The 22,071-nt window shown below is 42.4% G+C and overlaps 1 long non-coding RNA gene across 2 annotated transcripts; it reads right to left on the bottom strand.

Moving 5' to 3' along the window:
- Positions 1 to 11,501: 11,501 nt before the first annotated feature.
- LOC141633427 (uncharacterized) lies at positions 11,502 to 12,414 on the bottom strand. 2 transcript variants are annotated; one of them, XR_012538198.1, is made up of 3 exons: positions 12,306 to 12,414; positions 12,172 to 12,229; positions 11,502 to 11,673 (listed from the first exon to the last, which is right to left on the bottom strand). It is a non-coding gene; the product is annotated as an uncharacterized LOC141633427 (long non-coding RNA). The 2 variants fall into 2 exon arrangements; XR_012538199.1 differs by having other exon boundaries at positions 12,311 to 12,414.
- Positions 12,415 to 22,071: the final 9,657 nt, after the last annotated feature.

Below are 22,071 nucleotides of genomic sequence, written 5' to 3'. Positions count from 1 at the left end.
TTCATTTGCAGCTCCCCTGAATTGGTTTCTCTCAACCAAGTTAATATAAGACGGTTTCGGCTCGAATTTTTTATTCGTCCCTGGTAATGCGAATCCCTTATAAAGATTCTCAGCTGTCGGCTCAGAGTGACTGGCTATACTCGCTTCTTCAGCCATGTCTGGAGATGTGACGGTCTCAGCTGAGGAAGTAGTAATAGGTGACGAAGGTGGATCCTCCTCAAACAGCTCGTTCTCGTAGAAACTAGAATGAGAACCAGGCTCTTCCTCTGACTGTTGTTCTTGAAATAATCTCCTCTTCACGCGCAAAGTCCTCTCAAGCTCGAGATCAAGGGGAAGTAATTCGCCTTGTTGAGACCTGCGCATAAGATAAAACTACAAGAAGAATATAAGAATAGTTTAAGGAACGGATGTCCCTTAAACTGAGAAAAGACTAAAATAAAAACAACTAAAAATTTAAACAATTGCCTCCCCGGCAACGGCGCCAAAATTTGATACCATCGTAGAGTACCAAAGATAAATTTATATTTCCAAACTACTACTATAGCTAGTGGCAGTCAGGGTCGAACCACAGAGAGGCGAATGTAATTTATAGTTGTCTAATTTTAGTCTAAGGTAACAATTGTGAGGGGGATTTGATTTGAGTCGATCTATAACTAAAGGCAACAAATGAAAAGTAAACTAAGCTAATAGATGAAATCAAATATTAAAAGGGTGCTAAGATGGTCGGTTCACTATAGTTTCGGCGGCAGCATACTAGGTAGGTCTGAAATAATCACGTGAGATGGGAAAACAAGAAGTCCTCTCGGTCCTTTCTTAACAGGTAGCATCTTTCGATCTCGCTACGGGTCCCTAATATCAGTAATGCTTACTTTCGTCCTGAAAAGTGACTTAAAAGTCTAAATTAACTCATCTCTCGATCTTATTAATTTAGTCGTCTTAATTAGGCAGTCTATTTCCATCCCCTATCTTTTGATCTTTATTGGGTCGGTCAATTCCTAGGCATTCAACTAGTCGCGTGCACTCGATTTGTCAAATATAGAAATTAAATTAATTAAAACGAAGGTAATCTCACGTGGCCGGTCGATCGACCAGATAGGCCGGTCGATCGACCATGGCGCGATTTCAGGTCACTATTCTACGCCGCCTACTTCTACAGATTCCCTACATCCTAGCACAGGGTATTTAGCTACTCATGTTTGCGATAAAAACAACAACAAGATTAACGAATAAAGATACTGAATTCATGGCTAAATTAATTAAATGAACAGTTAACATAAAACGATAATCGGCTTTGGGAATTCTAACCTAACAATTTTATATTACGAAAGAAAGCAATAAAACTGAATATTAGAACAGAAGATTACCTTATAGAGGAATTGCAGAGGAAAGATCAAAACCGAATGCAAAAACAAACTTTATTAATGAAAGAACAAACTAAACTAATGACTATCGAATTGTATCTTAAGAACTTGATGATAAAACTGGATGATTATTCTGAAAACTAAGGTTACGTTATATAGAAATATTACGTAACCCTTATTCCTAAACCTAATTACAATGGGCTTCTAACTTCTCGATCTTTTAACTTGCGTCAGAATCACAGTCTGGTCGATCGACCACAAGGACCAGTCGATCGACCAACCTACGCTGTACAGTAGCTCATGTTCTTCGTGCTCTGGTCGATCGACTGGAGTAGCTGGTACTTGGCTCCAAAAGCTTCGTGAATTCATCTTTCGGGCCTCGATACGCGCACCAAGTTCGTTTCTTGAATGAACACTTCACGTCAAATGCAATGCCTAGTACCCGGGGACGGATTTGGCTCGATATCTACTCATTTCCGCAATAATCTGCAATATTACAAGAAAATACGAAAGTAGACGAAAATGGGGGAAATGGTAGCTTAAACTACATAAATGAGCTCTGAAATGCGTGTTAAATAGGGTGTAAAACATCATATAAAAGACACGTATCAATGACTAAAATAAATGACCTAGTTAATAAATGAGATTAAATGGGGTAGAAACCAATAGGATTAGTTGGTTTTCTTATGTTTGAAAAGTGTTTGAGTAGTTGTTTGGAGTGGTGCTTAGGTTCTACCACTTATAACGAGATTTCGTTCTTGCAGATAGTGCATCACATGAATGGTGAGACTGATGTTGACCGCATCAGGAGACTAGAGGCCACTTTGGCATCTATGGCCGAAGGTTTCACCAACCACCTCAAAAACAACAACAACAACAACAACAACAACAACAACAACAACAACAACAACAACAACAACAACAACAACAACAACAACAACAACAACAACAACAACAACCATCCGCAACCGACTGTCTTTGATCACTTTGCTCGTCACCATCCTCCTACTTCTACCTATGATGGTGCGAATGATCCTACTGCTTTGGAGGCTTGGATTCGAGAGATCGCGAAGTTGTTCCTTGCTACCGGATGTCCTGAGGATCAGAAGGTGGATATCGCCACCTATTATCTAAAGGATGAGGCCGACAACTGGTGGGCTCTTGCTAGAGCTGGTCTGGAAGTTCAGCCAGGTTATGGTTGGGCTCTTTTCTCTGAGGCTCTGAAGAAGAGGTTTTATCCTGAGGAGATGCGCTGACAGAAGGAGCAGGAGTTCCTTTGTCTACAGCAAGGTTCCATGACCGTTGAGGAGTACACCAACAAGTTCGTGAAGCTGTCGCGATTCGTTACTTCTGTGGCTATGGACGAGGTGTCTAGGACTCGTCGTTATGAGAAGAATCTGGCTCCTAAGGTCCGGACTGCTATGTCTGGCATTCCTTCGACTTCTTTCCAGCAGGCTTACGATCGTGCTCTTAGTATCTATGATTCAGTACTTGCTACCGAGGCTGAGGAGGGTGCGAAGGGTAAGTTCGTGAAGAGGCCTTATGTTACTCCTAGTGCTCCCCCGAAGAGGCAGAAGTATGAGGCTCGTTCGTACACTCCGCGTGACCAGGGTCAAGCTAAGAGGGATTTGTCTTGCTACAAGTGTGGAAAGGCGTACCACACGGGTACGACATGTGTTACTGGTACTCCGATTACATGTTATACCTGCAAGGCTCCGGGACACAAGTCGATCGATTGCCCCCAGAAACCAAAGACGAAAGCGCCGAAGGTTGATACTCCCAAGACTGGTCGTGTGTTTGTCATGAGTCGTGCTGAGGCAGATGCTAATTCAGACGATGTTACGGGTACCTTTCTCGTTCACTCTTTTTATGCTTTTGTCCTTTTTAATACGGGTGCGTCGATGTCTTTCGTATCCAAATCCTTTACCGTCCGAGCTGGACTCACATCCTCATCATCCGTTCATACCTCTATATCCCTCCCTACGGGCGAGATTGTTTCTTGCTCAGTTATGTTCAAGGACGTACCTGTCAGCATTGCAGGGGCGATCCTTCCTGCGGACCTTGTCCAATTCAAACTAGGAGAGTTTGTTGTCATTTTGGGCATGGATTGGTTATCTCGCTATGACGCTAGGTTCATGTGTCGTGATCAGAAGATCGTGCTTAAGAGTCCTACAGGTTCGAGGGTTTCTTATCAGGGTGTTAGGGTTACGCCTACGGTCAAGTAGGTTTCTGCTTTGAAGATGGTTAACATTGGTAGAAAGGGTCATCAGATCTATCTGTGCAGTGTTCAGGATGTTTCAGCTGAGCCGAAGTTAGAGGATATCCCTGTGGTTAAGGAGTTTCCCGATGTCTTTCCTGGGGATCTACCTGGTATTCCTGTTGAGCGAGACGTGGAGTTCTCGATTGAGCTGTTCCCTGGAACTGGTCCCATTTCTAAAGCTCCCTATCGTATGGCACCAGCTAAGTTACAGGAACTCAAGAAGCAACTTGAGGAGATGATCGATAAGGGTTTTATCCGACCGAGTGCTTCGCCGTGGGGTGCTCCAGTTTTGTTCGTTAAGAATAAGGATGGTAGTATGCGGTTGTGGATTGACTACCGTGAGCTGAACAAGGTTACTATCAAGAATAAGTATCCTTTGCCGAGGATCGAGGATTTGTTTGATCAGCTCCGTGGTGCAAGTGTGTTCTCGAAGATCGATCTGAGGTCTGGTTACCATCAGATTCCAGTTAGGAATGAGGATATTCCTAAGACTGCGTTTCGTTCGAGGTATGGCCACTATGAGTTCGTGGTGATGCCGTTTGGGTTGATGAATGCACCTGTCGTTTTTATGGATCAGATGAACCGCACTTTCAGCGAGTATTTGGATAAGTGTGTCGTGGTGTTCATAGACGACATACTGATTTAGTCGAGAGATGAGGCTGAACACGAGAGTCATCTTCGTGTTATTTTGGAGACTCTGCGTAAGCAGAAGTGGTATGCTAAGTTCTCGAAGTGCGAGTTTTGGCTAAGGGAAGTTGCCTTCTTGGGTCATGTGATATCTGGCAATGGAGTTATGGTTGATCCATCGAAGATTCGAGCTGTGGTCGAGTGGGAGAGTCCAACGAATGTGAACGAGGTTTGGAGTTTCCTTGGTTTAGCTGGGTATTATCGTCGGTTTATGCTTGATTTCTCTAAGATCGCGAGACCGATGACTCAGTTAATGAAGAAGGAATCCAAGTTCATTTGGACTAAGGCTTGTGAAGCGGCTTTCCAGGAGTTAAAGAAGAGGTTGACTACCGCTTCTGTGTTGACTCTACCTGAAGAGGGCATTGAGTTCGATGTTTTCTGCGATGCGTCGAAGTTTGGGTTGGGTTGTGTCTTGATGCAGAAGGGTAAAGTTGTGGCTTATGCTTCCAGTCAGTTGAAAGTTCACGAGATGAACTATCCGACTCACGATCTTGAGTTAGCAGAAGTGGTGTTTGCGCTTAAGTTGTGGCGACACTACTTGTATGGGGTCTCTTGCAACATTTATACGGATCATAAGAGCTTGAAGTATATCTTCACTCAGAGAGATCTTAACATGAGGCAGAGACGTTGGTTAGAGCTGATTAATGACTACAAGGTCGAGCTGCAGTATCATGAGGAAAAGGCAAACGTAGTTGCCGATGCTTTGAGTCACAAGGTGTGTCATGCATTGAGATCCGTGATGGTGTTACCTGATGACTTGGGTAAAGAGTTCCAGAAGATGAGCCTCGAGGTAATCCTTCCTGGTACTTTAGATTTAGTGCGATGGTTGCTGAACCCGAGATCCTTCATTAGATCCGAGTTAAGCAAAGAGAGGATGAATTCTTAGAAGGAGTTCGAGTCGCTATAAGCGAAGGTCGCGCCACAGACTTCGACGTTGGACCTGATGATGGTCTGCGATTCCAAGGTCGTCGGTGTGTACCTAGCTGTAAGGTCCTAAATGTAATATTCTCAAGGAGGCTCATAGTACTCCCTATTAGGTTCATCCTGGTGGAGATAAGATGTATAAGGATCTTAAGCTACGGTTTTGGTGGCCGGGTATGAAGAAAGAGATTATTGAGTTTGTGGGCCGTTGCTTGGCTTGTCAGAAGGTCAAGTTCGAACATCAGAGACCTGGTGGTCTACTGCAACCTTTGGAGATTCCCACATGGAAATGGGATTTGATTTCGATGGACTTCGTTACGGGTTTGTCGAGATCGCCGAGAGGAATGAATGCGATTTGGGTCGTGGTTGATCGTTTGACTAAGGTCGCGCATTTCATTCCGATGAAGGAGACTTGGAGTCTCGAGGAGCTAGCGAATGCTTATCAGCGTGAGATCATTCGTCTTCATGGGTTTCCTAAGGATATCATCTCCGACCGTGATCCGAGGTTTTGTTCTCAGTTTTAAAACAAGCATCAGTTGGCTTTGGGCAGTGAGCTTAAGATGAGTACGGCTTTTCACGCTGCAACTGATGCTCGGACTGAGCGTATGATTCAGGCGCTTGAGGATATGTTGCGCGCTTATGCTTTAGAGTTCCAGGTTAGTTGGGAGAAGGGTTTACCGCTTGTGGAGTTCTCCTACAATAACAGTTATCAAGCTAGTATTCAGATGGCTCCGTTTGAGGCACTTTATGGAAGGAAGTGTCGTAGTCCTTTGTGTTAGGACGATTCTAGTGAGGTTGTCGTTCTTGGTCCATAGTTGGTTCAAGAATCGATTGAGTAAGTAAGGTTTGTAACACCCCCGCACACCAGAACGCCTTACCAAGGACCATTCCAGTGTATGACGGTGTCACCATCTCGGTTTCCCGAGGAAGTAGATCAAATTAGACAATACAAGGACAATATTACATTAATAGAATATCTGTCACAATACCATTTTATTCAAGTCTCTAAAATAAAGTTCAATTGCAACACTTGTGATTCTACAACTCTAGACCAGTAGCGTGATGACTCGATCCCTCCAATCCCAGCAGCAGTAATCAACAATACCTGCTAAACCAACTGCTCACCATCCCCGAATGGATCACCGCAGATACCACAAAACAACACGGGGTCAGTACTGACTAATCAAATATAAGATAAGACAATAAAGTAAATAGTTGATCACCCACTATCCCAAACTCATCACCTCGTACAAACACCGACTACACACGAAGTGTGTAGCCATGTCAGATTACCCATCGTAACAGGTAATCCTCGCCGCCAGTGGGTGACCGCAGCCCATCCCCACCTAGTCCAGCTCCTCAACGAGCGACTAACAGTCCCTGTCCCTTAATGTGCACATCCCCTCCCGTGGCGGGTTCCACGGAGGGCGAACTAGGGTGTGAAGCCACTCCCGCAAGTGACTCCACCACAATCCCAATCATAGCATCGCAGCTGTCACATGACAACGCCATCATTACCACAACCTCTATACTCCGATGATCAGCGGATAACCATGAATCACAATACAATCATAATCTCAAATCGATTAACAGTAGACTGAGTAGGAAATCCTACCTCATAACAAAGCATGAAAGACTTCCATTTATAGCCACGCACAACTCCATTAAGCACCCTAACAATGATAACCATATCCTATTACACGACTATACTCAAATAATCATTCAAAAGGGCACAAGGCAGCAACTTACCTAACCTTGCACATCGGTGACGACATAGACAACCACCACCCACGTCCTCCTTGCTCCGCGAATCCTGACATTCCCATGGTAGGGGTTTAGGCTAATTTCTTTAAGGTATGAAGCTATGGAGTGATAGAGGAGGAAGATAGTCTAGGGTTAGAGAAAGAGAAACTGTCGAGGAAATGAGGAAAAATAGAAATGAATCTCGCGAACTCGTACTTATATTAACGCGTCGACAGCAGCCATACTCGGTCGAGTATAGGAACACTCGGCCGAGTAGACTCCACTCGGTCGAGTATTGGTGATACTCGGTCGAGTGGCCTCAGCTAGGTCGAGTAACTAACCAAAACGTCTCCTATTACCAGTCTGATCCCTCGCCCAATCATTCCTAAGGTCTGTTTGGTCAACAAGGTCGGTCAACAACGCTCCTACAAATCCTGGGTGTTACAATCTTCCCCCCTTAAAAGAACTTCGTCCCCGAAGTTCAGCCCGTACGACACTCCCCGCAAAAATTATGTACCAAGACCTTAACCACCTTCACAAAGGTGCACAAATTCACACTATCCATCAATTATCATCAGCCATCTTATTCAACAACAATCGCTTATCACCGCTACCTTCCCAAACAATGCTACTCACCACTTACACATATACATACAGAGATTAGTCAAAACGGCATTCAACCCTATACTTACACAAGTATGCAATTGAAACACTTTACACAATGTAAGAAACCATACCCAAATGTAAACTACCACGTTAAAATACGCTTATATTAAATATACAAAAGCAAAGCGATACACCCTTATAAGGTACCTAAGTACACAATCACCACATTCCGAACACGTATACCAATTATCATCAACTGAACCGAATCTTCATAATACTTGACACCCATGCACCATATAATTTTCATATTAATTACATACAACATAGATGCGGCTTAAAGAAAACATAATTGTAATCCAGTAACTCCGAATGTGAACACCTAACATACATATAATTCCCAATATTTCATAAAATTAAATACTTACTCATAAATAAAATACATATTTCACAAATAAAATACTTATCATAAAACTTGAGTTGAGACATCCGTGTATAGTATAATCTTATATTACCCGAATACAACATAGCTATCGCTTCAAGGAAACGTGAACATAAATTCCGAATGTTAACTACATACATGTAATTCCAAAATCATACGTATAACTAAACACATATTTTACATAATTAAATACTTAATTCCGCGACATTACTCTTCCCCTCTTAAAGGAACTTCGTCCCCGAAGTTCACCAGTAATCATTTTCCCAAACCCAACGCTAAAACGTACTTTATGACGTCGACATTACTCATAAACTCTTTTAGCCCAACTTGCTTTACGACCTTACACATTTGTGACTTATAAAGACCAATGATTTCAGCGACCAACATGTACATTCTTGTAGCGTGACAATTAATATATATAGAATAAATAAGAAAGAACAGCTCTATGCGTAATCTCATTGGAGCAATTATCATTGTAACCAAACATATACATACGTATAAGACTCTTACAGTTACCACGTTGTATGAGTAAAGTGTTACCTTTCATATAATTTAATGTCTAGGGTAATCCACCCCTAAACAATTTAAGATCCTGGTACTCATAAATTCATAGCTGATACTAACAATCACAATTCCATGATACAATTATGATCTATCTGTGGGACGTCATTTAGTATGACATAGTAAAATAAGTATCTAACAAGCTTTGTCACACAATTATCACGTAATTATGAAATTTTCATAACAAATTTCCAATGTCCCTCTGAAGTCGCAATAATCGGCCGAGTATGAAAGACTACTCGGTCGAGTATGCTCTACTCGGTCGAGTATAGGAATACTCGGCCGAGTAAGCTCTACTCGGTCGAGTAGTAATCTATACTCGGTCGAGTGATGCCCGCCAGAGAGCGTTTTGTCGATATCACTTAGCTATCACTAACAACCTGCAACAATTCTTCACAATGGTTTAATACATAACTAATTTCTACCTGAAGTGACATGAAACACGTCTCCATACGTTAACCAAGTAGCGGCCTTATGGCCAAATACAATCATCCAACAGAAGATACCAAATACCGAAAGCAACATCTAAAGAAGAGACAATAAATCCGACACAACAAAACAAGTCCATCACCACTAAATAAGTCTAACATCCAAGAAATCAACTAAATAAGTCTAACATCCAAGATCAGCAACGAGGACCCTCCTCCATGTCATCACCACCACCTGCGCCAGAAGTACCTGCACCTGAACTCCCTGCACCTGGAAAACCTGCTGCTGCTGAGTAGTCCCCTCCCAGCTGACTGCCGGAGTTGGCTCCCCACGGTCCTGCGAGGTAGCCAAACTCAGTCTCCTCTGGAGGTCTCCAGAAACTCGGGTCCACCCCATAACTGTGGAACACTCCCGTATCCACTCCCGGTCCTCTCCACCATACAGGCTGTGCCAAATCAGTCCCGATGCCCTGATTAAGGGTCATCTCGTGTAGGTTGCGGAGCACCAAAGTAGAAGAGATCCGCTCAGCCAGCTCATGAGGCTGCATCCTAGGGTCATGCACCGTAGGGTACGTGCGAGTCGATAGGGGTGGTAAGGGTAAGAGTCGGGGCGAGTAAGAGGGCTCGGACACAACCGGGTCTACCCTAGGTGCCCTAACTCCACGACGCTCCCTAGGTGGGGGAGGTGCTGCTTCTTGTCCCTCATGTACGGTGACGGGCTCGGGTAAGTCGGGAGGATCCGTGGGTCGATCGTAGGACGGGTCTCGGTCTAGGGATACCACAAGGCTCCCACTCGGCCAAATGATCAACAACAGGAGATGAGTGGGTCGGAAGCACCATCCACATAGTACCCCTCACCCTCCAAGCATACGACCCATCATCCATCTTCCTCAACCATCGGTTCGACGCCGATCTTGGCGTCCATGGTGGGTACAACCTCAACATACTTATTCCCCTCAGGAGGTGGGGCCTCAAAGTCGGTCAGTCGCTGAGCTAGGCGGGTCACTATGGCCCCGCAAGCAATAAATCGGGTCTCAGACTGTGCCATGCGCTCCAGACTAGCGCACACTATGCCAGGAGCACTGTAGTAAAACGGTTTCCGGCGGTGGAGGTTAAGGTAGGACACAAGGAGCATGACTTCGTGAGAATTGAGCTTACTCACGTCCTCTCTCGAGTAAAGCAGACAGGTCAACATCCTTAGAAACATACGAAGGGAAACGTGCTGGATATCATTAATCAAGATGGCACTGACGGTAGGAGCGGGTCTGCCAGTCAAATAAGGAAGGTACTGAGGTGCGCCACTGTTCTTGGCCACGTCACTAAGGTAGTCATCCTCCTCGGCCTCTAAACCTAAATGGTCAGCCAACTCATCCAGGGTAAGCTCATGATCCTCATTCATGAGACGAAAAGAGACGGTCTTTCCCTTCTTATCATACACAAAAGAACTCAAAAACTCTAGGGTCAAGTGGGGGTAGGATTTCTTTCTCAAGTGATACAACCCCTCCATGCCCAAAATCTTGAAAATATGAACTATGTCCTCCTTAATCCCCAGAGTCTCAAGAATACTAGGGTTGACACAACGGGTGGGGCTAAAAGGACGACGCATAAGAGCCACAAAAGCCTTACGATGATCGAAGTTAGCAAAAATTACCGATGGATGTGCCTCCACCGGCGGTACAACCGGTCCACTGCTACATTGCCCAGCCTCGAGTTGAGAAGTTTCCAAATTGCTTCAAATCAGAAAATACTCATCAACAATAAGAAAAATTTCGTTTTTGCTAACCCTAGAATTCAGAAATTGGATTTTTACCTCATACAATAATCAACCAAAATGTACACAAAGTCTATATGTAGTCGAATTCGGAAAAAAAAAATCACTAAATTTAAGACTGATTTTCAATTGTTTTTAACAAGAAATCGAAATATGGCATGCTAATACACCAAGTCTTTGAAACAATGAAGGAATTTGAGTTTAAATCTTACCTTAAACTGATTTAGGGCACTTAAGAACAAGTGTGACGCCAAGATGTTACCCAAAAACTTGAGGAAGGAAGAGTATGGAGTTTTAGAGAGAAGGAAAGATGAAGATGGGAGGCGGAAATAAGAAAGAAAGGCACGAAAATAGGGTTTTTGTATTACCCATGAGATAGCCACACAAAACACTCGGTCGAGTGTTAAGAATACTCGGCCGAGTGTTCACTACTCGGTCGAGTGTTTAGGATACTCGGCCGAGTGAACACTGCTCGGTCGAGTACCTTTCTTACTCGATCGAGTATTGAAGAACAGAAGCGATTATTATTCTTACAAAATGGGTACTCGGTTATGAAACTTGATACTCGGCCGAGTTTGGCCTACTCGGTCGAGTACTCGCATCTACTCGGTCGAATTTTTTCGAAATAAAGAAGGAGTCGTAACTTTTTACTGTTCCTGCAAAATCAAATACTATCGTTCGGAGTTACCATCTCGGTTTCCCGAGGAAGTAGATCAAATTAGACAATACAAGGACAATATTACATTAATAGAATATCTGTCACAATACCATTTTATTCAAGTCTCTAAAATAAAGTTCAATTGCAACACTTGTGATTCTACAACTCTAGACCAGTAGCGTGATGACTCGATCCCTCCAATCCCAGCAGCAGTAATCAACAATACCTGCTAAACCAACTGCTCACCATCCCCTAATGGATCACCGCAGATACCACAAAACAACACGGGGTCAGTACTGATTAATCAAATATAAGATAAGACAATAAAGTAAATAGCTGATCACCCACTATCCCAAACTCATCACCTCGTACAAACACCGACTACACACGAAGTGTGTAGCCCTGCCAGATTACCCATCGCAACAGGTAATCCTCGCCGCCAGTGGGTGACCGCAGCCCATCCCCACCTAGTCCAGCTCCTCAACGAGCGACTAACAGTCCCTGTCCCTTAATGTGCACATCCCCTCCCGTGGCGGGTTCCACGTAGGGCGAATTAGGGTGTGAAGCCACTCCCGCAAGTGACTCCACCACAATCCCAATCATAGCATCGCAGCTGTCACATGACAACGCCATCATTACCACAACCTTTATACTCCGATGATCAGCGGATAACCATGAATCACAATACAATCATAATCTCAAATCGATTAACAGTAGACTGAGTAGGAAATCCTACCTCATAACAAAGCATGAAAGACTTCCATTTATAGCCACGCACGACTCCATTAAGCACCCTAACAATGATAACCATATCCTATTACACGACTATACTCAAATAATCATTCAAAAGGGCACAAGACAGCAACTTACCTAACCTTGCACATCGGTGACGACATAGACAACCACCACCCACGTCCTCCTTGCTCCGCGAATCCCGACATTCCCATGGTAGGGGTTTAGGCTAATTTCTTTAAGGTATGAAGCTATGGAGTGATAGAGGAGGAAGATAGTCTAGGGTTAGAGAAAGAGAAACTGTCGAGGAAATAAGGAAAAATAGAAATGAATCTCGCGAACTCGTACTTATATTAACGCGTCGACAGCAGCCATACTCGGTCGAGTATAGGAACACTCGGCCGAGTAGACTCCACTCGGTCGAGTATTGGTGATACTCGGCCGAGTGGCCTCAGCTAGGTCGAGTAACTAACCAAAACGTCTCCTATTACCAGTCTGATCCCTCGCCCAATCATTCCTAAGGTCTGTTTGGTCAACAAGGTCGGTCAACAACGCTCCTACAAATCCTGGGTGTTACAAGGTTGATCCGTGAGAAGCTTAAGGCAGCCCAGGATCGACAGAAGACGTATGCAGACTTGCGGCGTAGGCCGATTGAGTTTGAGGTTGGCGATAAGATTTTTCTTAAGGTTTCGCCGATGAAAGGTGTCAAGAGATTTGGGATTAAGGGCAATCTTAGTCCTAAGTACATTGGACCGTATGAGGTGCTCGAGAGAGTTGGCGAGGTAGCCTATATAGGTTGGCTTTACCTCCGAACTTGTCAAAGGTTCACGATGTGCTCCATGTGTCGCAGTTGCGTCGTTATCGCAGTGATCCTTTTCATGTTCTACAGGCTGATGTTATCGAGGTTAGGCCTAACCTGACTTATGAGTAATGACATGTTCGTATTTTGGAACGTCAAGAGAAGAGGCTAAGGAATAATATTGTACCTTTGGTTCGGGTTCTGTGGAGGAGTCAAAAGTTTGAGCACGAGACTTGGGAAACTGAAGCGTCTATGCGAGAGAAGCATCCGCATCTTTTTGAGTGAGGTAGTTCTCTTATCAAGTTTCAAGGACGAAACTTCTTTTTAGGGGGTTGGATTGTAACACCCCTAATTTCCGTAATATAATTCTTTAATTTTATTTTCCCATATTTCATATTTTATTTTCCGGGAAAATATCAGTCTCTTGTCTTTTTAGCCAGTTGGGTTCGAAAACGGTGAAGACCCATTCTTTCTTGGGTTTCACGTGTGGTTTAGTGTTTATGGGTGAGTTTTGGACCTAAGCTTGGAATAAACCCACGACCTTCTCTATAAATAAGAAGGGAAACCAAACCCTTGCTTTTCTTTTCTCTTATTTCTCACAAAATCCTAAACCTAATTCTCTCCTCCTCCTCCTTCCTCCCTTGGTGCCGTGAGATCCCCTCCTCCCTAGGGTTTCGTGCCGCGCCTCCTTCCTCCTCCCTTCATCATCTTTCGTGCTTAGATCGATCCTACTTCTTGGATCTATCTATCTTCTTCGTAAGTTTTTATGTTTTCGCGTAATTTTTATAGTTTTATAGTTTATATATATAAGTATATTTATTAGACTCGTTATCTTTGGCACATGGATGATTCAATAAAGGCGTGGAGACTGCACCTGGAGAAGACATCTATATCGTGGAAGACGATCTCTAGGGTTTAATTCGCTAAAAAAGTAACTAGGTGTTTTCCTTTAATTGTGTTTATGCCAATTGATGTAATTTACATGATTTAATAATTGATTTGTATAATTGGTACGCGTTTGATTGTTTATTATCATGTTTAATTGTGTTTGTGTGTTTACGTATGCGTTTTTATTATTTAAATTGCATAACGTATCTTGCCTATGCTCCGTTTGGGTGTTTGGGTGTGCGGCTGGGGTTCCCCATGGAAACCATAGTGGCGGCTTGGTGATGGTATGTTAGAAGACCTAGAGTTATAGCTAAACTAGTATAACCTTAAGATTGTGGCTCAATGTTACAGCTGGGTTGGTACAGCTCTGAGGTTATGATAAAGTTATGGGTGAAGACGTATAACTTTGAGATTATAGCTCAATGTTATAATTGAACTACTATAACTTAAGTCACATGTCGACGTTATAGCTATGCTAATGTAACATTGGGCTAATGAAGTCAATGTTATAGCTGACCTAATATACGTTGAGTTATGAGGTAAGGGTATTGTTAAAGTTATAGCTGGAGTACTATAACATTGAATGGTTAGTGTTAAAAGTATAGCTGGAGTACTATAACATTGAATGGTTGACACTTGTTTCACATGTATGTGGTGTTCAGTTATATTGTATGGCGATATGTGTGCATATGTTATCGTTTACGCTTGTTCCTATGATAAGTAAGGCAGTCAGTTATACTTTTCTATGAGTTGTGTCATGATGTTGTTCATGCATTATTGGTACAGTCAGTTAACTGTGCATTTGTTGGTTGGCTGGTGTATAGATGACGATAGTATCAGTTATATACTATCGGAATGAACTAAGGCTACCCTTCGGGGATTTGTTATGGTCTATGGTCGGGGGGTAGCAGAGGCAGTTCGTTAATCGCTCTGTTCCCCGAGTGTGGTTCGGTGTAGCAGAGGCAGTACGTTAATCGCTCTGTGTTTCACCGAGAGGTCTGGCCAGGTCTTTGGCATATAGGCAGTGGTTATACGCTATACATAGTGTGGATGCAGTTCGTTAATCGGTCCGCTGTGGGTGCAGTTCGTTAATTGGCCCATACCATGTTGGGGCTGGTGTCCTTAACAGTTAGTGCAAGGACTTATAAATCTCTAAAAGGATCAAAGGGCATACTTTTGGTATTATTATTAGTTGATCCACGTTTATCAATAACGGTTGGCTTGCTAGATAAGTTTGGCGTTATTGTGATACAGATGGCGGTGATCAACTGGTCCCTAAAAGTCACACCTATAGGATACGTTTGAGAGACGTGACAGTATGAAAATACAGTCATGTTGATGCCAATTTTGACTAACCAGTTAGTCCGAGTTATTTGACTAGTAATTAGTCAAAATGTGATGTTGAGATATTTTATACGGATTAAATAAAATGGGCTAAGGCGAATTAAACAATTAATTCGTAAATTAAATATAAACGATTTATATTTGATTAATGTATATTGAATTAATTATACAATATTGTCTTTGTCGGACATGTATTAATATTTCAACTAATCCGTGTTATTAGTCGATGTATTAATAACCGATAACTGATGACAGTTTATAATAAAAACCGCGTCATATACATTTTAGCGAGACGAGTCGGATCACGAGTTAAATGAGGAGAAAGTGGAAAGCCCACTCCCTCCTCTAGTGACCCGCGGACCGAGGCTAACAAAAGGAGAGGTTCCCTCTCCTTTGTAACCTAGTCATTTCATTTGCAAAGAAACTAGGGTTTTGGAGATCATTTCTCTCTGAAACCTAGATCTCACATCTCGAAAAACTCACATCAAGTTCTCTCAATATTGCAAGGCAATTAGAGAACGCATTTCTAGCACAAGGGCATATTCTTAGACGATCTTGGGTGCAACAATTAGGAGGAGGTCTACTTTGATCTCTCATTGCCGAATTGCACTAGGACCGAAGGTTAATTCTTGTGCTTAATCGTTTTTCATTGTATTTCGTTTATGACCATATTTCACATGTTAAATTTACGTTATAGTCCTAAATTTAAAGGGTCTTATACGGATATTACCCCACAAGTGGTATCAGAGCCAGGTTACGTAAATTTTCATTGTGATTTTTCATAAAACGATTTTGAAACGATTGTTTTGTCTCGAAAACCGTGCCATGTATACACGGTTGTTTCGTTTTTTTGTTGAAACCGTGACATGTTTTTACACGGTTGATTTATCTTATTTTCGATTTGTTCTTTTACATATTGTTATTTTATACGGAGATTATAGCAATATGTCAACTTTTGTCAGATTGTAAAATTGTTTTGATGCGGTTTTGATCAAAATTGAGATGTTTTTGTTTCGTCAAAACTGTTTTCACGAGGTTTCATGTTTTTCGAGAATGTTTTGCCCTCAATCGAGCATGTTTCTACTCGATCGAGAGCCCTTCCTTGTTGTTTTTGCTCGATCGAGTAATTGCGATACTCGATCGACCTCTGTTTAAAACCCCACCGCTCGATCGAGAAGTCCTCGTACTCGATCGGCGATTTCTTGATAAAGGCCCTCGATCGACCTCCGATCTTGTCGATTGAGTACTTTCTGATTAGCATACCTCTCGATCGACTAGCGATTCATCGATCGAGCCCTTTTGTTCCTCGATCGAGCACTCATGTCTCGGATCGAGGATTTTTATTCTGCGACTTTGAAAATTTATTCTTTTTGTTTTAAATTTTCTTTTGGCCTTAATATGTACTTTATACGGATATTGTACACTCGCTATGATTGTGAAACGGTTCACACACGTACCATTGAGTTATTTTAAAGCGTATTTAAAGTAACGGATTGTAATAGATTAAAATTAAACTGATAGAAGCAGTTTTATCACATAAATTTTAATCGTTAAAAGGTGGTTTGGATAAATTTAACATAATTACGGAATTATGTCACGAATAAATTTGTTTTAGTTAATGCATTTTATTTATCGTTAATTTTGAATGCTTTTGAATGCTTTTATTACGTATTTATTCATTTTTACAAACGGTTGTAACTTAGTGTGGCCTTAGTAGAACGTGTTACCGTAATGATGGAACACGGTCTTGGTTGTATTTTGAGATCTCGTATCTCCGATTTTGGATTTTTCACTTGTAATTACAGTTTTCGTATTTAGAATGTAAATAGGTTTATATTTGTAAATTTTAAATTGTAATTTTTGAGAAGACCAAAGATGGAGATCGGATGCTCACTCCCGCTGCAAGGTCAAAGATGGAACATCAAGACAAGCTTTTCGGGTCCAACGGTGGATTCCAAAGTTGTATTATGTTTTTTTTACTAGGATAGGCCACACTAGGAATTTTATTTACGTATTGCATTCTTTTATTGATTTTTCGTAACGATAATTTGCATCATATTCCGCCTAAAACCAAACCACCTAATTATTGCATGAAAACTGACACATATAGAGGTCACGAGTTAGTTTTCTTTGACATTCTCATGTCACACGATCTATGCTAAGCCATCACCTAAATTAATTCATTCACGCAGACGCTAGTTATTTGTTCACTTAAAATGAATTAAAATTAAGTTGATGGGATCTTCCTCGTATAAACAAAATTGAGAACGGTCTTTATAGGTCAAACTCCAATGAGTCCCTTCTTCGTTGGTAGGCATAATATGACCCCTTCTACGTCGGGTAAGTTGGAACCGATTGACCTATTTTATCTCAACACTATGGTCACTCGTACGATCCTGTGATCATGGTGGACTATAGATAGGATTTACAGAAATCTATCGACCAAGAGTTCTAACGGAAGAATTAGCTAAACAGTTGGCTTATCAATTTACGGAAATTGAGTCTTGGGATCACTTGTATCATTCTTGAGGAAGATCAATTATGCAAGTGCTTGAGTCTACACGTTAAAATACATTTTAAATAGACTTAAATCACCTCGATGAGTTGCTTATTTCGTTTTTGTTTTTTCTTTCTTTTTCGATGTAGAACACGAATTTTTAAACTGCTATAACGAAATGGTTGGTCCTACTAACGACCCAATGCCAAGTGCCACATTGGACCGTGAGTCCGGCTTCGGATCTTCATGAATCGGATGAATCGGTCTACTCGATCGAAGAATAATGGATCAAACTTCGCGGGACCGGGAGGCGGCATTACGGAATCTGCCGCTGGCGACGGAAAGCTCAAATATCTAATTGAGCCCATCCCGCCAAACCCAGGTCCCACGGCTAGAGCTAATGAGATCGCCAAATTTAACGATTTCTGTATGGAAGCGGGTGCGATTAAAAACGTACTCATTTTTGCAATGGAACCCAATTTGCAGAAACGCTTCATAGCCCATGGTGCAAACAAGATTTTCACCACGCTCACTAAGGAATTCTCGAAAGCACCGAGAATCGTGACCTATGAGCATACCACTCGCTTCTTTGATGCGAAACTCCAGAAAGGGCCAACCGGTTAGCCCACACATTCTCAGCATGATTGAGAATGTCAAGAAGCTGGAGACGCTTGATTGTAAAATCAGCGAGAACATTGTGATTGACCGCATGCTTCATTCACTCCACGATGGTTTTGCACTCTTTAGAGTGAATTACTATATGAATGATTTGAAGAAAAGTCCCCATGAACTGCACTCCCTTCTCGTACAGACCGAGAAGGACATGAAGTTCAGTGGGAGCATGAAACAGGATGTTCTCGTTGTGTCAAACAAGGGCAAGGGTAAGGGCAAAGCTAAAGCAGACCTAGCAGTAGGTAAGGCGAAGTTTAAGAAGTCAAGTTCAGGAAAGAGTGGACCTGGTGAGTCGAGCACCTCATCAGGCGCGACAAAGAACAAGAATGAAAACATGGAATGCCATCATTGCCACAAGACTGGGCATTGGAGGCGTACATGTCCTGTTTATCATGAGGACATAAAAGCAGGTCGCGTTAAACCTGTTGGTATGTCTTCTCCTTCTACTTTTATTCATATGATTGAGATTAACCACGCAAGTTACGGAACTTGGGTACTAGATACTTTGGTTGTGGTTCTCATCTCGTGTAATCATGTGCGGGGGCTCAAAACATCGAACCCCTCGTAAAGGGTGAGGTGGACTGCGTGTCGGGAATGGAGCACGAGTGGCTGCCGTCTCGAGGGGAACATATGTGATCCAGCTTCCTAGCGGATTTGAGTTATTTTTATATAACTCGCTATTATGTACCATCTTTCTAAAAACATTATTTCGGTTTACGCACTTGATAAACTTGGATTTTCATTTGTAATAGAGAATAATACTTGCATTTTCTCATTACACGATATGATTTACGGCAAGGCAGTCTCCATGAATGGAATTTATGTTTTAGATCAGACCACCGAAATATTACACGTAATGAATAAAAAGTTAAAGGTTGGTGACAAAGATCAAACGTATCTATGGCACTGCCGTATGGGACACATTAATGAGAAACGCGTAAAACAGCTCATCAAAAATGGAGCTATCTCGGCCTTTGATTTTCAATCATTTGGCACGTGTGAATCATGTCTCATCGGTAAGATGACTCGTATTTCCTTCAAAGGTGTTGGAATGCGCGCTGCGACCTATCAGGACTCATACATACGGATGTGTGTGGGCCTATGTCAATCACCGCACGAGAAGGCTATAGGTATTTCATCACTTTCACGGACGATTTAAGTAGATATGGCTATGTCTACTTAATGAAGCACAAAAGTGAATCCTTTGAGAAATTCAAAGAATACCGAACGAGTCTACGAACCTCTGGGTAGAAAGATTAAAACACTGCGTTCAGATCGTGGTGGCGAGTATCTTTCTCACGAGTTTGATCAACACCTTAAGGACTGTGGGATTGCCTTACAGTTAACTCCACCTGGAACACCTCAGTTGAATGGTGTGTCCGAACGGAGAAATCGAACACTTCTTTATATGGTTCGATCCATGATGAGTCACACGGTATTACGATTCATTATGGGGTTATGCTCTTATGTCACTGCTCTAATACTTAACCGAAGTCCGTCTAAAGTCGTTAACAAGACTCCATATGAACTATGGAAAGGAACGGTCCCTAACTTGTCCTTTATACGGGTTTGGGGCTGCGAGGCTTATGTCAAGTGGAGACACGAGGATAAGCTCGGCCCGCGATCGGTCAAGACATACTTTATAGGCTATCCTAAAGGAACACTTGGTCATTACTTCTATTCGCCAACCGAACAACGTGTTTTTGTTGCGGCTAGTGCGACATTCTTAGAGAAGGAATTTCTCGAGAATGCAAAGAGTGATAGAACCTTCGAACTGTCGGAGATTCCAGAACCAACTACCGAGCAACCATTGGAGGAACCAGTTCCTTCAATCCCGGCTGCGTTAATATTCTGAGAAACCTAGGAGGTCGGGAAGAGTCTCTATTCCTCCGGACAGATACATTGGTATGGTCGAGGAACATGACATAGATGACATTCTACTCTTAACGAGTAGTGAACCCGCAACCTATAAAGGTGCCATGACTAGTTCTGACTCAAAGCTATGGCTTGAGGCCATGCAATCCGAGATGGACTCCATGTATGAGAACAACGTGTGGGATCTTGTTGACTTACCTGCTAAGGTTCGTCCCCTTCAATGCAAATGGCTTTACAAGATAAAGCATTCTGTGGAAGGACAACAAGATATCTATAAAGCACGACTAGTTGCTAAAGGTTTCACCCAAGTGCCAGGTTTGCACTATGATGAGATCTTTGCACCCGTAGTCATCTTGCGTTCCATTCGGATTATCTTAGCGATCGCCGCTTTTCATGACTATGAAATTTGGCAAATGGATGTGAAAACCGCCTTCTTAAACGGTTTTTGGAGGAAGAGTTGTACATGGTACAACCCGAAGGTTTCATTGATCCTGAAAATCCTAAGAAAGTGTGCAAGCTTAAGCGTTCTATTTATGGACTTAAGCAAGCATCTCGGAGTTGGAATCATCGCTTCGACCAAGTGATAAAAGAAAATGGATTCATTCGATCGGTCGAGGAACCATGTCTGTATATCAAGTCGAGTGGGAGCAAGATTGTCTTTCTAATATTGTATGTTGACGACATACTCCTGATTGGGAATGACATACCTCTCTTAACTTCGGTGAAAGTATGGTTGAAGAACCATTTCCAGATGAAAGATCTGGGTGAGGCACAAAGAATTTTGGGCATCCGTATCTATCGAGATAGATCACGTCGGATGTTATCTCTCGGTCAGAGTCTTACATAGACAAAGTCCTAGAGAGATTCGAAGATGACTAACTCCAAAAAGGGGTTTCTTCCTATGGCTCCAGGGGTGCATTTGAGCAAGTCTCAGGCACCAGAGACACCGGAAGAGAAAGAGCGCATGACACGGATTCCTTATGCTTCGGCTATAGGATCAATCATGTATGCCATGATATGCACACGTCCGGACGTGGCATATGCATTGAGTATGACAAGTCGATTCCAACAAAGATCCGGGTGAATCACATTAGCTGGCATCAAGAACATTCTTAAGTACCTACGGAGGACTAAAGATTGGGCATTGACTTATGGTGGCCCTCAAAAGCTATGCGCAACCGGTTACGCAGATGCTAGCTTCCAAACGGATCGAGATGACTCGAAATCTCAGTCTGGATTCGTTTTTACTCTTAATGGCGCTGATCACCGGAAGAGTTCCAAACAAATCTGTTACAGCAGATTCTACGATCGAGTCCGAGTACTATGCCGCGTCCGAAGCTACAAAGGAAGCGATATGGATGCGTCAATTCTTACATGGACTATCTGTAGTGCCTAGTTCGAATGACCCGATCACCATCTATTGCGACAATAGTGGTGCCATCTTCCAAGCTAAGGAGCCAAAGTCTAGCAACAAGTCTAGACATGTACAACGGAAAGCTCATCTAATCCGAGATTACGTGGAGCAAAAGGAAGTAGTGATAGAAAAGATTGCTACAGATGATAACATAGCAGATCCTCTCACTAAACCATTACGACAAGATAAGCATGAAGGGCACGTTCTTTCCATGGGAATTAAACGTGTTCCTGAGTTATAGTACTCTTTTATGGATTAGATTCATTCTTTTTGTACTCTATACAACATCATCGTTTTGATATTTATATATATTTTGTTTTTCATGTGGAATTGTACGAAAATTTTTGAACACCACAAAGTGAACTGAACAAACATTATATTTTTGGTCCTTAATTGCCCACGTGAGCTGATAACT

Source organism: Silene latifolia, chromosome Y (assembly GCF_048544455.1).
Source record: "Silene latifolia isolate original U9 population chromosome Y, ASM4854445v1, whole genome shotgun sequence".
NCBI classification, from domain to species: domain Eukaryota; kingdom Viridiplantae; phylum Streptophyta; class Magnoliopsida; order Caryophyllales; family Caryophyllaceae; genus Silene; species Silene latifolia.
Note: the sequence above shows the minus strand (reverse complement) of the source record. Positions and strands in the feature narration are given on the sequence as shown.